This window comes from Rattus rattus, chromosome 5 (assembly GCF_011064425.1).
Source record: "Rattus rattus isolate New Zealand chromosome 5, Rrattus_CSIRO_v1, whole genome shotgun sequence".
NCBI classification, from domain to species: domain Eukaryota; kingdom Metazoa; phylum Chordata; class Mammalia; order Rodentia; family Muridae; genus Rattus; species Rattus rattus.
In genome coordinates, this window is record NC_046158.1 from 122,453,700 (window position 1) to 122,470,470 (window position 16,771).

Consider the following 16,771-nt stretch of genomic DNA (forward strand, 5'->3'; position numbering starts at 1 on the left):
ATGTGTGTTCCCATAATTCCCCGTGGTAAATGATGCTAGCAAAATGTTGTCCACAACAGATCAATTATATTGCTAACACTTGTGCTCATTTACATGACAAGAACATATGTAGAACTGACAAAGAAGAGGCAAGGAGAATGCATGAAAACACTTGCTCCCTGTTAATAAGTATTGGTCCTCTAACTGTAAACCCACATGTGGTTCTCTTCTGTGTTTAGAGTACAGCATTAAGGCACAGAGGAGCTGTGATTTTCAAGTCATTACTTGTATCAAAAGTAACTTTCAAAGTCCACATTCTGTCTTTTCCAGAATATTGCGTAACTCAGAATCAGCAATAATAATTAAAATTTTAAAAACTAAACTTGGTGCGAGACCAGACATTGGCTGAGCATTCTGGACTTTGGCTTTGGCACAAGTATCACCAGGCAACCTTGGCAGACTTGGCCTGATCTGTTGGGTTGGTATCAACTAATTTTCCACCAAAGACCAAAACTGTTTTTCATGGAATAAGAGCTCTTTTAACCATTCCATGGTGTCCACATATTGTGACCTGCACCCCAAACTTCTCTGCATAGACCCCAACTCTGTAAGGACTGGAAATTGATCATACCTGATGATGTCATCTCTAGTGTGGAGGATAATGTTCTCAATAGGGAATACACCCCATCAGCACCAATTGGTGACTGCACTGAATTGGTGACAGTACTACTTTGGGGGAGGGGAACCTATAAGAATTCCCCTTGGAAACTCTTAATAGCAATTGATGACATAGGACAGGTCCTTTAGAAGTAGAGTCTGCACAGTAAGATGTAACTATCCAGAGCCAACTATATGAGAATGAGACAAACAAAATATGAAGAGAAAAGCTGAACAAGGAGGTGATCTCATCTGGAGATTATTAGCTAGATCTTATTGAAGGATGTATGGCTTAAATTGCAGGGAGTTGGGCTAGATTAAGGAACAGGGTTGGCTTTGAGTAGCTCATGCGATATCAATGTCTTGTCTTTGGTAAGTGGGGAACTTCATGTGTGTGGGCTCATGAATGATCAGAGGCAATTTCTTGAAGAGGTAACATGGCTCTGGGTTTTGGGGTTGCACATGCATAAGAGGAATCATCATCGGGAAAGGGTCCCAGGAGTATCTACTTCAATTTGAAAGTAATTTATTTCAAATGGGGTTGGGGAACAATGTCCTATATGAATATAAGAGGGGTGACTAACCCTGAGGCCATGCTGACTACACATTACAAAGTTAGCAAAAGCAAGCAAATTCATGCAGAAGCTAGACAAGCAAGTCAAATAGACCATGCACTGATAATGATTTCTATGTGAATATTTGTGCAGACAATAAAGGAAAGCTATTCAGTCTTCACATTTGTTCTCACTACGAACCTGGGCTTTGTAGACTTATTCTTTTGTAACTCCAATGGATCCTGGGGTGAGGAGATGATTCAGGCCTCCATAGAACTTTGGAGAGGTTTGTTGGGTTGACAACTTTATGAAGGATTCTTTCCGGGCAACTCATATGGTCTAATTCTGCTCATGTCAAAGTGATCCAAGGATGTGGGGATCCTGCACAGAGTGCTTTATCTCCCGGGAAGACAGCCAGTATTTTCTTGTCATACTGAGTGATGATGTGCTAGCTTTATTGCTCCAAGGACCTGATACAAGGAAAAGGTGATTTCCCTTAGAAACAGCCATGTATCTGATCCTCATACCCAACCTAATACACTCAGCACAACTCCTGCTTAGCTTGCTTTATTTTCTACTTACTTTTAGCCATTAAATGAAAAGAGCCTCACCTCACCGAATACCTAATCATCAACAAATATTTGTCAAATGAATAAGTATTGAGTTATTAGGTTCCCTGCTACAAAGCTTACCTGTGTTGATCTGTTCACAGAGCTGTAAGAGAGCAGCTAAGACTGGACAACTTACACAGAATAGAAATGTAGTTAGCTTACGATTTGGAGACGGGGACCTCCAATATCAGCAGGCTATATCAGCTGACAGCAATCTACTGAACTATAGCAGAGCAAGTCATAACACTGGTGGAGGAGCAGAAGACAGGAGGGACCAAACTCATCTTTTATAATGGTCTCATTCTCCCTATAACACTCTGTGATAACTACGCTAACCTAGTCACAAAGTCAGGGCCCTTATGACCTAATCACTACTTGAAGGTCTCTCCTCTCAACACTATTCCTGTGGGGGACTGAGTTTCTGATACACTGGGAGATGTGTCATTGGGAGATTCAGACACATTTGAGAGATGCAGTCAAACCATAGCACCACTCACATGTATTCTGTTCTCTGAGGTTTAAATCTGAGCTGTCTATGGTTGCTTTTGGAGGCAGGTTTCTGCCAATGAGAGAACAACACAAGGGCCATCAGAGATCTGGAAGCAGGCGGAAGAGTGAGGATAGACCTTCTCACCCCTGTTGCTGCCATGCTACCGTGCAGAAGGATCATTTTAATAGTGCCACCAGCTGAAGGAGCTTTTAGCTTCCTGCTCCTCTCCCTCCTCCCGCTTCTTTCCTCCCTTCTCATTGTTTTGGAAGGACCAGAAGCAGCTAGATGATCCACCTTTCTCATAGGTTTGCATCTAAGTCTGCTGGGCTCGTCCTAGTTTCCAGGTCCTGTCAGAATTCCAATTTCCTCTTGTCTTCATAGGTGTTTGGATAGGACCCCTTTTCTGCTCTAGAGCTTTCTTTTTGCCTTCCTCCAGGATCTATGTAATTCTGTTCTCTTGGTTAAGTGGCCTTGTTTTCTCTCACTGACATCATCAGAGATAATGAGCATGTTGAACAATTACCCCACATGTATACATCTCCAATATACTGGAAAACATATAATCATTCTTTAGTATCCGTGGCACTTGATTCCCAACCCCTTTTTGGATGTCCACATCCATGGACTCAGAGGTCACTTACGTTACCTGACATAGCATTTGACTATAACATTCATGTACTCGAAGTGATTCTAGGTTAATTTTAATGCTCAATACAATGGAATACTATATAAATAGTTGTCATGTTGTACTGTTCAAGGAAAAACGACAAACATCCTTTACACTGTCAGATACATGTGTTTCCTAAAAATGGCTGAAGTTACAGATTTGGAGGACAGACTGGAAACTGTTGTCAGTCCGTTTGCCTTAGAAGTCCTACTTACTGTTTATGCTGGCTCAAAAATTTTAATTTGCAAACAACAAAATTCACTCTTGTGTGCATGGTTCTGTGAGTTTAGATGAACATAGCTGTGTGACCTTTACCATCAAGGTTTAGAATACTGTCATTCCCCCACCCAAATTCCCTAAAGGCCCACTCTGGTCCAGTGTCTTCCTTCGTGATAACCTTTTATCATTCTCTATTCTTATAATTAGCACTTCGTTTCTTCCATCTTTTTTACTTGGCATCCTTCAGGTGAGAGTTGTCTCTGCTTTTATCTGAGCAATCTATTCATTTTCCATTCTTACGCAACATCCCACTGTGCATAGAGTAGCTTTTCTATTTGCCAAATGAGAGACTTCTGGGTTGCTTGTTTTAGGCACCTCTGAACTAAGTAGGTATGAACATTCTATGTTCTAACATTCTACTGTGGTAGTACATTTTTCGTTTTTCTTAGATATTTGCCTAGAAGTGGGAAGTGAGTATCCGGTTGCAACTATGAATTTAACTTTATCATAAATGGTAAAGTTGCTCCAAGGGGCTGAACCTTTGTGCATTCCTTCCTGTTTTGTATACTCATGGCAAAAGGCATTTAGTGATTTGGTATCACTTGGTGATCAGGGCTTTAGTATATCTATAAAGTAGGGATGCCGATGGGCAATCCACGTCGAAAGGAGAGTTGTACAAATGAAATGGATTAATAGACGTCAAGTAGCTGTGTGTTTGTGACCATTGCTGTTATCTTTCTGAGGCCTGTCACCCTTCTGAGCTACTTGATGCTCACGTTTGCTGGGAAACAAAGCTGAGAGGTCAGGCCACTTCCTCCAGGCTGAAAACTCTGAAACCTGCTTTCCATCTCCAGTCTCGTCAAACCATTGCACCGCCGTTATTCTTAGAAGCCATTTCATGTACAATGCAATGTCCGTTCTGACTGTGCCAAAGTCCAATTTTAAAGACAGCAGCACTGGAACTTCAGTGATTAAAGGAAGCTTTGAATTATCGAATAGAGTCTCGTCTCCATCAAAAAAAAAAAAATAGGCTTTTAATAGGAACACAGCTTGTGATTTATGCTATCTGGCTTTGATCTGCAGTGCGAGCTGCATTGTCAACGTTACGATGAAATTACCCTGCAATCACAAACATACAGCTCAAACTCGGAGCCGCACGAGAATACCTCATTTATCCTGCGCGGTGCATCTCAAGCACAAACATACATCCCCTACGCCCTCTAGTGGCACATTTAGAAAGCTGCCTCAAGAATCACTCGAGGCCCACTTGTTACTGAAATCCACAGAAACAAATAGTTTCCACAGGAGTTGGGAGAGACATAATATTTGCTTTCTATTGATTGAATGAAAAAGAGTTTGCATTTCACTTATATAAAGTGATACCGTTGCCAAAGTAACGGGCTGGAACTCAGCCGTAGGGCTTCTGTGAATTACCCTTTCTTGGCACTTCATTATTTATTAAAATAACAATAAACAAAAGTCTACAAGCCCTGGCAGTGATGGATTTTGACTCCAGATGGCCTCTTGGGGGCATGAAGTTCCTCTCCTCTCCTCTCCTCTCTTACTCTTTCCATTTTGGAAGTTATGGGAATGGCACTAACTGCATACGGCACGTGAACAGTGCTCCTGAACTCTATCCTACTGGCTCCTCACAGAGTGATCTCGCTTGGATATAGGGTCTTTACAGCTGAAATTGTTGAGGCCATACTGGACGAGGTGGGCCCTTAGTCCCACAGTGAGTGATGCCATTAAAAGATGAGTCCTGGACACATGAGTAGAAGGTAGGGAAGCAACCAGTGATGCAACAGATGCAGACTGGGGTAGCACCTTTACAAGCTGATGAATGCCATGCAAAGGGCTGGTGTGCAACATCAGGCCCTGGAGAGGTGTCTCACTTTCCAGAATGAACCAGCTTAGATAATGCCCTTACATTTAGACTTCCTGATTCTTGAACTGTGAAAGAAATGACTTTTTTCTGGTCTGAACTTTGAGTGATTATTTGTTCCAGTAACTTGGAGTGGGCATATTTATTCCAGTGCATAAGGACAATGGCAGTTCATGATTACAATCGCCTCATTTAAGTTTATTTGTAGTCCCCAGGGCAGCACCGAGATAGTTACTATTATCACACCCATTTTACAGATAAGCAAAACTGTTCCAGAAAAGTTAAGTCACCTGCTTAAAGGAATGATTGATGCTTGTCTTTTAGGCGTGTTTGTCATGTATTCTAAGGCACCATTTATCTTACTTTGGGTTTTATTGCTATGAAGAGACACCATGACCAAAGCAACTCTTAGAAATAAAAAGCATTTAGTAGGGGCTGGCTTATACTTTCAGAGGTTTAGTCCATTATCATCATGGTAGGAGGTATGATAGCATCCATACAGGTGTGGTGTTGGAGAAAGAGCTAAGAGTTTATGTCTTGATCCATGGGCAGCAGAAGGGACTGTGTACCACACTGGGCATGGACTGAGCATAGAGGAAAGCCCACCCCACAATGACACACTCCAACAAGACCACACCCACTCCAACGAAGCCACATCTCCTAATAGCGCTGCTCCCTCTGGGCCAAGCACTCAAACATGTGAGTCTATGGGGGCCATACCTATTCAAACCACTACACTCTCCAAGGCTGTTCTATGTTTTTTTTTTCTGTTTCACCTCTAGTTTTAATTCCACATCATGAACAAATGTCACATACATTACAAATGTCATATGTAAGCTACATAGGTCTCCAGTGAACAATGTCATGTTTCAATGTAACCATAGACATGTGGCAACCCTCAAAGCACTTGACACATTCCTTCCTTGGTGGCATGCTTTGAAGACATTTAATATCAAAATGCTGTGGAGAGCAATGTAGGTTCTTTAGAAAACATCCAGAAGGTACACAGCAATATCAGGGGGAAATTTCCCACACTGCCCTTTGTCCTACACAAAGAGGTAATCTTTGCTAATACGTAGAGTATCTTTTGAGCTGTTCTCTATGTGATATTTGCACTTATGTGCATGCATAAATGGGTCGGTGCACACAAGAACAAACACCTTTTCTAGTGTGCCATCATTTTATAAATGTCTTCTTGGAGCTTGCTATTTATTTAACCTAATAAAAAGTCCTGCCATCTTTTATTTTTGGTTTATCTAGATATACTCGGCAACAGCAGCACCTTGACTGCTATCAATAATTTCTACTTTAGTGTGAAATACATTTCCAAATGAAGACAACGTTGAGTGTGAAGAGAAGGTGAAGGCTGGCGCCGTAGATCAGCGTTAGTGCGCCTGTCCCCTATGTACAAGAACTCACATTTGATTCTGAATAGACGGAAGATGGAGCCCGCATTCCCACAGGCTTTCTCCATCCAATTCCTCTCATTTCCAGTCTCGTTGCTAGGGATACCAAAGGGAAGGCCTATATTTACCAAGCTCCATTGCATCTTGGCATGGGGGTCGGGTGCACTGTGTTTGGAAGGCAGCTGGGGACAGATTCATATTCTGACCCATCAACTCCTTGGTTGTGGCAGGTTGTGGCCTGTCTATAGCTGTGGCTACAGAGGAACCCATTTATTGGGAAGTACCAAGGCTAAAGTCATGTGTTCCCATAGCTCGTGTGGCAGTGGCTTACTGACCTCAGATCACAATAGAACCTTTGTAGTGTAGAAGGGACAGCAGGGTCCTTCCTAGGGCTGAGGAAGTGGCTGCTTTGGGAGGCTCATCCTGAGGTCTTTTGGGAGTCTCCGTCCTCTCTTCTCAATGATTTTGTAAGCACCTATGTCCCTGTGGTAGATTTCCTTCTGAGACAGGTGGCTTCTCACATCAGCCATGGCATCGCTATTAAATAAAGGGGCCAGAGGAAGGACAGAGAAGGGCAAAAGAATAGAAGGTTCTACACTGAAGCAGCGCTTCTGAATTATTCACGTACATTAATGGAAATGAATCATTTCAATTCATTAATCGATAATGAAATGAATAATAAGCAACAGAGGGTGACCTAAAACATTTCTATTTGGATTTTAATATTGAATCTGAACTTCTAATTTAATGTGATGGTTAATACAGGAGTCCATATGACTGCTGAGAAATCATGAAACCACCGTGAGAATGGGTGACATCCTTGCTTTCAGACCTCCTCACTGAATTTCTTTCTGTATAAGGGTAATTAAACTCATCCCTCACGATAAGTTTTTGAGGCTATAGGAACATTGTTATCAAATATGGAGCCTCTGTTTGGGCATGAATAAGACCAATGATTAGTATGATGGCTAAATGTAATTGACAACTTGATTGACTTGAGAAATGCCTAGCAGATAAATGAAGCACACCTTGTGTGTGTGTGTGTGTGTGAGAGAGAGAGAGAGAGAGAGAGAGAGAGAGAGAGAGAGAGAGAGAGAAAGAGAGAGAGAGATGGCATTTGTAGAGATGATTAAACAGTGAAAGGTTTGATCAACAGATGAACTAGCCACTTGATGGATTCATATCATGGCATTATTGAAAGGTGGAGGAAGGCAGGAAGTGGAAGCTAGTTAAAAGAATTGCCCACTGGGAACATGTCCTTGGGTGCTACATCTGCCCTGACCTGTTCCTGTATTCTTTTGCTTTTCTTCCCAAGTACCATGATGTGAACTGCTTTGCTCTGCTACACCTTTCCTGCCATGACAGACTGTCTGATACCTTTTAAACCATGAGCCAAAGCACTAAAGCAAACAATTGGTTCTCTGTTGTTGAAAGTATAAGGATTATCATTGTTAGTCAACATGGTCTTGCTGCTTTGTGTTGTGTGAGTGTGTGAGTGTGTATATGAGAGGGGGGTGAGAGAGACAGAGATAGAGACAGAGACAGACAGAGACAGAGACAAAGAGACTGTGTATTCATGTGCATGTGAATGCATATACAGGCCAGAAGTCAAGCTCGCGTGGTGTTTTGAGGCAGGATTACTCACTTGCCCATTAGGCTAGACTGGCTGGCCAGTGATCCCCAGGTAATCATCTGTCTCTGCCTTCCCAGTGCTGGGACTGTAAGTGAGGTCCACCGTCCCCCAATTTTTGATATGAGTTCTGAGGATTGAACTCAACTACTTATTTTTCCAAAGGAAGAACTTTATGCCTGAGCCTTCCGTCCAACTCCCCTTGTCTTTCCCTTGAAGCACAACATTAAAGAAAAGGCAAGGTTTTGACATCTTCACCCAAACCCAGATAAGAGAAGAAGGACTCTTAATTGAGGAAATGTCTCTATAAGATTGGCCTGTAGGCAAGTCTGTGGGGATTGCTTTGATTAGTGATTGGTATAGGAGGGCCCAGCTCACTGATGTGTTACCAACACTAGTCAGGTAGTCATGGATGGTATTAAGCAAACAGGATAAGGAAGCCATGAGAGCAAGGCAGCAAGTAGCACTCCTTGATGGCCTCTGCATCAGGTCCTGTCTCCAGGTTACTTCCCTCTTTGAGTTCATGTCCTGACTTCAATCAGCAATGGAGTGGGACTTGAGAGTTGAGAGCTGAAATAAATTCTTTTAATTTTCAAGTTGGTTAGTCGTGGCATTCTATTACAACAATAGAAACCCTAACTAAGACAGGGTGGTATCTCACAGGAGCCACCCCAGGACAAAGGCCTCATCCCTCACACAGCTGGGACACAGAGACAGGTCTATTTCTTGAGATAGAATAATCCTTTTTGATAATTGTTGATTTTGGACCAAGAAATCCCCCCACTGACTTTGGTAAACTTTCTCAGCTATGTACTGCAGTCCAAAATGTTCCCCATCCAATCTATATTCCTTTTTTCTCTACATGGCTGAAACCTGAGAGTTCATCTAAACAGGTTTCCTATTTCTACTTTTACATACTCCCCTTTAAATCTCTTACATGTCATATCCTGTTTTTCTTGGAGTTCTTCCAACTGGTCTACTTTCCTCCTTTTCCTGTCTCCTTTCTTTTAGCCTGACACTTCCTCTGATTACCCTATGCACACAAAAACCTTTCCCTGGGGCTTTTCTTTCATGTCATATTTGAGAAGCAAGCCCCAGATAACCAATGTTAGAATCACCTATCCTTCCACTAATACACTTTCTGTATTTTTAGTTTACAGAAAGCAAAACTAATAGCATCCCAGGTTCCCAGGCTATAGTTTTATGGAACCTTCCATAGCATCAGTTGCAGAGACATATACAAATGTATAAGCCGTGCCCACTGCCATCTTCTTGTTTGAATTCAGTGTCAAAAATTATTGCAGTAGACTTGCTAACTAATCTCTACATTATGTAAATAGTTTAAACAATGATAACCCACCGCCAATATTTACCTTACATGAAACTGTCCTATTGGAGCAGAGATGATCCAGCTATGCAGACTCCTTTTTTTTTAATCTTAGAAAAACATTTATTTAATTTTATTTTTATTCATTTTACATCCTGATCACAGTTTCCCCTTCTTCCTCTTCCATCAGTCCCTCCCATGCTCTTCCCTTCTGCCTCCCTTGCCCCCCCCCATTTCTTCTCTGTTTCTCTTCAGAAAAGGACAGGTCTTCCATGGTCAGATATTAACCAAGTGTGGTAGGCATTTTGAGTTGCAGTAAGTGTAGGTGCATCCCCTCATATTAACGTGGGACAAAGCAACCCAGTGTGAGGGAAAAGGTCCCAAAACAGGCAAAAGAGTCAGTCATAGCACCTGCCCCCACTGTTAGCAGGGCCCGCATGAAGACCAAGCTACACATCTTCCAGATGTGTAACATATGTGCAGACAACCTAGGTCCACATATGCATGCTTTCTGGTTGGTTGTTCAGTCTCTGTGGGCCCCTATGAGCCCAGTTAGTTGATTCTGTGAGTTTTCTTGTGGTGTCTTTGACCCCTCTGGCTCCTACAATCTTTCCTTCCTCTCTTCTGCACAATTCCCCAAGGTCTGCCCAATGTTTGGCTGTGGGTCTCTGTGGCATCTGTTGCTATCAGTTGCTGGATGAAGCCTCTCTGCTGGCAACTGGGATAGGCACCAGTCTGTGAGTATAGCAGAATAGCATTAGGAATCACTTCACTGACTTACTATTGTTTGCCAGTTGCCACCTACACAGACTCTTAAGTATTAGAATTGTAAAGAAGTCTCCCAGAAAGCTCCTGATTCTTTCTCCCTTCTGAACATTTACAGAACACTGACCTAACTACAGACATTTCATCTCAGTGCTTCAGGAGTCCTTTGCTTAATCACAGTATGTCATTTTCTAGTGACATATCTTGAGCTTTAATATTATATGGTTTGATGCTTAAAATTACAAGTGCTTAAATGCACTAAAACGCAGTTGTCACAGAAATAAAGCATTGATGTAAATAAAAAAGAAATAGGAAAGCCAGATCAGGTGGCTAAAACACTAGCCATTTGGGAAGCAGAGGCAAGAACACTGCAAATTCATATCAACATGGGTTACAGAAAAAGTTCAAGGCCAGGCCGACCAACTTGGTGAAAACCTACCTCAGAATGAAAGAAATCAAAAGGAAAGGTTAGGGATTTAAGTCAATAATAATATTTAATCTCCAGCAGTTCTTCCCCTCAAATATGAACTGAAATTTATAGAAAATATAAATATCAGTGTATTACCTTATCTTAAACTGATAAAATTTAGAACTATTAATGTTTTAAAGCACTTATTGTCCTACTTTAGAAAATAAATGGAGTATTTTCTCCCTTTAGGCAAGAGCTAAACATTCATTTGTGTGGCTGTGAGGAAAGCACAAGTTTTAATACAACTGGGTTTTCATGCCGCTGACTTCTTCTTGGGAAAATGGTTACATTTTTAAGACCCAAAAATATTCACCCCAGTAGGAGTGACAGGGCAGTGTACATGTGTGTACATGCATGTTGATATACATGTATTTGCTGATGCATGAAGAGGTGTGTAGGCTAAAAAATTATGGTACTATCACTGTGCTTCATACACTCACCACCTTTAAATAACTACTCTTCTAGCCCCATATCCTTGACTGGGACCTCGTTGGGCATTCCATGTTGGGTTTTACTTCCTAAAGGAAGCACATTTTTACAGCAGGAGCAGACTGTGTTAGGAGCTAAAAGCTGAATGATTGTCATTTTGTTCTCCAATGACAGGAGGTGGAAGAGGCCATGGAGTGAGAGTTACACCTTTATCCTCTGTTTAAATGTTTACAAATGTAAGAATGTTGTTTCCTAAAGGCACTGAATAGATATTATTATTAAACAGTAATCCCAATATCATCTGTTAAACCCCTGGGACGCTTGAACATAGAGTCTTTATTTTTACTCATATGGAAAATGCAGAATTGTGGGAGTTTGTTGAGGATAAAAGATTTGGCTTTACAATTTTTGTCTCAGTACTCAACACTTGTGAACCAAACAGAAAAGAGAGTAATAAGTGAGAGCATACAACTTTTATTAATATTTTCACATGTGAGCTTCTCAGTAAGGAAGTGAAACCCCAAAGAAGCCATTTCTCCTGGAAAGTCACATACCGTTTTAGCAAAGGAAAACAAACTGTGGAGAGCAAGCTTAACCAAGAAAAGAGCTGTAGGCTTGGGCTGTAGGCTTCTACGGCTGAGAAACATTGTGAGAGAGACTAGGAATCTATGGAGAAGATCATTTGAAGACAAGGGTTTTGGTCAGCTCGATGTGTACAGACTGCTCCTCCTGGGTGGAAAAGGTGAGTCTCCATTGTCTTAGGAGCACCCTTCTCAAAGAGAAACAGGTGCTTTGTATACAGGTGGGTGAGGGGAAGACAGGGAGCTTTTCCTGTAACTATTGTTTCTTGATTGCTGTCTACTCAAAATAACCCTTATACCAAAGTGACAGATTTGAAATTGGTACAATCTCACCTTCAATTTCAAGAACCTGGAGGGATTCAAAATGAGCTAATTATTCAATATGCAGACGCAGAGGATATCTGATTCAGACCTTATAATTAAGGAAAAAAGGGAATTCTCACTTACTTTGATCTGAGAGCATAAGAAACCAAGCGTGCAATAGATGTTTTGGGAGTTATTTCATTGTGTAAACTATGAGGAAGAAATAAGAAGCCAAATGTCATGGTTAAAAGTGAAAGTTGTATAAATTTTAGAGGCAAATAAGGGTTGAGATTAGTTAAGAAATTTGTCCACAGTATCTACATAGACAAAATAACTAATTTTAGGGCTAGATACGTTCTTTATTCAACTCAAGAGGACTAAATAGTGAATGGTTGATCTCTCTTAAGGACTATTTCTGAGTACTGGCACCAACGACAATTCTTTAGTGGCCATTAAGGAGTAGATATCACTCTTTCAGCTCCCTGGACTTGAGCAAATCTTCAAGTTAATCCCTCCACGATTCCCCAGTTGTTTGCATTATTTGTAAATAAGTAACTCTTCATTGAAAAAGAAAAAAAAGAGCCTCTTCCCCCTGTGGTTATTTCCTTAGTAAGAAAATTCCTGGAAGAGTCCCTCCAAACTCCTTCCATAAATTATCAGGGATGATGTCAATATTCTAATCCTTACTGCTTTTTTGGTTTGGAAAAGGGGAGTCATTTGCCCTGTATACATAGTCTTACAAATGCTAAATGTTGAAAACAATGTATCTGAGATCCAGTAGCTGTGGGGTCAAATGTAAGGTTATCCCCTAAATTTTGTGATAAGTCAGCAAAAACAGTTGGAAAATAAAAATGTTTCACATGCTAAGTCTGAGCTGCTTCCACATTAAGGACCAAAGACTGTGCTAGCCTGTCATTCAGGAAAATGTTGACCTAATATTTAAGATTAATTGTATTGTTGGAGTAGGACTTTCTTTGGGAAGATAACAGGAATTATGAGTGAGAGATTAGATGTTCTTTTACAGTCCACATGTCTGAAGAAAGGCCACTCCTCTGACCCAGCTACATTATAGGAAGGAGACCTTCTGCAGACCGTCTATCTGCCATAGAATGCCATAGAAAGGATGGATGATCACAAAAGACTCTCGCTCTTCCTTTACTGTGGTGCTGTGCTTTTCTGAAATCTAACAGTGGTTCTTTAATGATTATTTTGGCTTCCCAACTATGTTTATCATGGAGAAGACCTGCCATGGGTAGGGAGCCCTAAAACTTTGAACACTAAAAAGATACTTTGTCTACATCTGATTTACGAGCTGGCCTCATTCTCACAGATAGACTAGTTTTGATGGGTTGTTTGTTTGTTTGCTTGTTTGTTTGTTTCATCTGTGATCAGAACTGGAAAATGGACTGGCATTATCCTATATGTTCTCAGATGAGGGTTGGACCACAAATTTATATTTTTCACAGCAAGGTCAGATGCTTTGGGGCTCATTTGGGCCAGCATCCTGATAACCTATGAACTTAACTCATTGCCCTTCCTGTCCTTCCCCTATTTTTTGGCCGTCATTGTGCCCTTGGGCTGAACTTTGGAGTTGATATATGTCAAAACAAAGGAACCAACTCATGGGTTAGTTCTAACTTTTCTCCTGCTGTACCCTCTCTCTAATCCCACTGCCCAGGCTGCAGACTTACCATTCCCCAGCCTTCCCCTGGGCTATGGAGACACAAAGATTGATGAATGCACTGGGCTGAAGGGAGATCCATAGAGCTCTGGTTTCCTGGAGGACATCAATTTGGCTCCCCTTTCCCCTTTGGCAGTAATTGAATGTCAGGATAACAGATGGAGGGTGGGGAGAAGGATTCATAGCCTCACTTTCAACAAGATGGGGAAAGGGTGTGTAGAAGATGGAAGGGTTAAATGTCAAGACTTCAATACTTAAAATTCAAGACAGTTGAGTATTTGTTTTTCTAACCATCCTGGGGAGAATTGGCCAGTGATGAAAACACAGCTTCGTTTCTCAGTTCTGACTATGCAAGTCTCTCTTTATAGAACTTGGCAGAGGCTCATCCAAGCAAAGACCTCCAAGACCAGTGGTGGGGAAGCAGAAAGAACAATGAGGCAAGTGTTAGAATAACCATGTAGTCATTCATTCACCATTACACATCTAAGAAAGCCAACTGTTCCACAAACACCTAAATATTTGTTCTACACCACTAAATGGACTTTAGTTAATTTTACCTGCCCGAGTCTTTCTGCCCAGAAGAGCCCTTTCCTTTAGGAAAGTACCTCTGCCCACATTTTGGTGTGTTTCAGATGAATATGGTCTGGTGCATCTGTCTTTAAATACAGTGAGTCTTAACCTTGAGAGCAGAGTTGCTGTGGATCTCCAAAGGAGTTGTGAATATGGGACCCAGGACAAATGTAAGCACATCATTCTGCCGTTTCTTTTAGATCATTTAGATAAAAGAAACCTCTTTCCCTTTGTTACACATAAAAAGGCTGAAAGCCTGAAAAGATAGCAGCTAGTCTGAGAATTATGTCATTGTAAAGGAAAGAGAAATTTGTCAGAGGAAATAGAAAGAGGGGTCATGGTATGAATTCAACCATCCAGACATCTTACATTTTTGTCATGTGAGCCAATAGATTGCCTTTTCAAAGTCCTTTTGAGCTGGAAAGTGGTCAGCGGATAGAGAAATATAATTCAGTTAATCTATATCAGCCTCAGATCGTATCCCAGCAAATCTATGATGCATCCTCCAAATTATTTCTAATCAAATTCAAGTCAGTAAAATGCTCTGTCATTGCATGTGAGGACACTTTTCTGCTACGCTGTCCAAAGAGTATCTGGTGATCTTTGTGTCTAGAGATTTAGCTATTTTTGAGCTTCTTTTGAAAACAATGGAAAAACAGCGACAAGAATTTATATGTATCCTTTATGCATCCTCTCCAAATATGAATGTCTTGCCACACCTCTCAAATGAAGTTAGTGTTAGCAAATCACTGTTGGCACAATATAGAAGAATAACTTCAAATCTTATTCAAGCACCAGCAGCTTGCACTAGTGTTCTGTTCTTGGTTTGGGTTCCAATTCAGGGTCCCATATTGCATTGTAGGCCTGTCTTAATCCACAATCATGCACAAATCTTTGATTTTGGTGACCTTGACCCTGTTCTTGAGGACTGACTAGCAATGCTACAAAATATCCTTCATTCTGGAATATTTTTCATGATCAAGTTTCAGATCATACATTGTTCAGAAGAATGACACACAAGAGATACAGTGCTGGCAAGTATATGATATGCCAGCAGATATTTCTGTGAATGATCAGATATTTTAGGATTCAAATGTTAATACATGGTCTCCGTTATTATTTACATTTGTGGGTACATTGTACCTGTTAAAAGTCAAAATGAACGTGAAGCTCTTGGACTGAAGGATGCATTTGATCCATGGGCCAATGGACCTTAGTTGCGGGGGGAAACTTTGAAAGCATGACAGAAAATGGTCTGCCTCTGCTTCAACCCCTTTTACACAGCTTTTCTTCCTACTTTGCTCAGTACAGGCTTCAGTCCCAACCTAGCCCAATGACAAAACCAACAGGACACATGTATTTGTGAATCTGTGTGTATGGTATACATACAGGTAAGAATTTATTTTTCAGATTTGGTTCACATGATTAGGAAATTGACAAGTCTAAAACCTGTGGGACCAAGCTGTCAGGTTGGAGGCCTGGAGTTCCTGGGGAGGAACTGACACCGTAGCTGAGCTTAAATTCTATCTCCTGGCTGAATATCCTCTTCTTGGTATGTGATCAGTTTTTCAGCTGATCTCAGCTAATCAGATGAGGCCCATCCACAGGATGAAGGCAACTTGCTTCACTCAAATTCCTTTGATTTAAATATTAATTTTATCCACCCTCACAGAAACATGTAGACTAATGCTTGACTGAGTATCTGGGGACCAAAGCCTAGCTAAGCTGATACATACACATAACCTTCATAAATCCTCACTAAAGCCTGCAGGGCCCTTTCTGGTCAGCTAGTTACCTTTTCAACCTTCTTTTCCTATCACTACTGATAGTAGTGCTTGGTCCAGACCAGTAGGACTCCATCAAAACCACCAAGAGGCTTTATAGACAATATGGGCCAAGGCTAAGAACTTGCTATTCTAAAAATTCCCCACATACTCCAATGCTAACCTGGGATTTGTACTTCTAAAACAACTGTTTTGTGAATGCTGGCCCTTCTCAACAAACACAGTGTTCTCATAGCCTATGGCATTCCTTCTTTCAAGAAGAATCCTTTTCTTGGCATCTGCACAAAGCTGAGTGTTAGAGAAAGCCATCAATGACATCAATACTCTGGGACAAAAAGTTCCGATTCATGGCATTTGCTAGTTTCCAGGGCACTGTTCTCTCTAATTTCCAGCCACTATGCATACATATTAACTTATGTCCCTGAAAATGAGCTTGGGAAGAGATGACCCAACCCTCGCCAGCCAACCACAAGTTATTGGGAGCCAATGTGACCTAGCTGTATGTACACCACAATCAGAGTGACATCTTTGTGTCTCTGCTCTATGTGTTCTTTGAAAGGGCTTCTGACCACCCCATAAAGTCATACGACTGATCTCCATCCATTTTCTCTTATTTCCAGATATGCTTGATCTCTATTTTAAGATCTCATTGTCTTTCTTAAGTACTGAGTAGTAATTTCTGAGAAGGTAGGGCTCCTCTTGTCTCAGTCCATGTAGTATCTTTGATTCTTATATAAATACTTCATTTAAAATAGATTATCAAT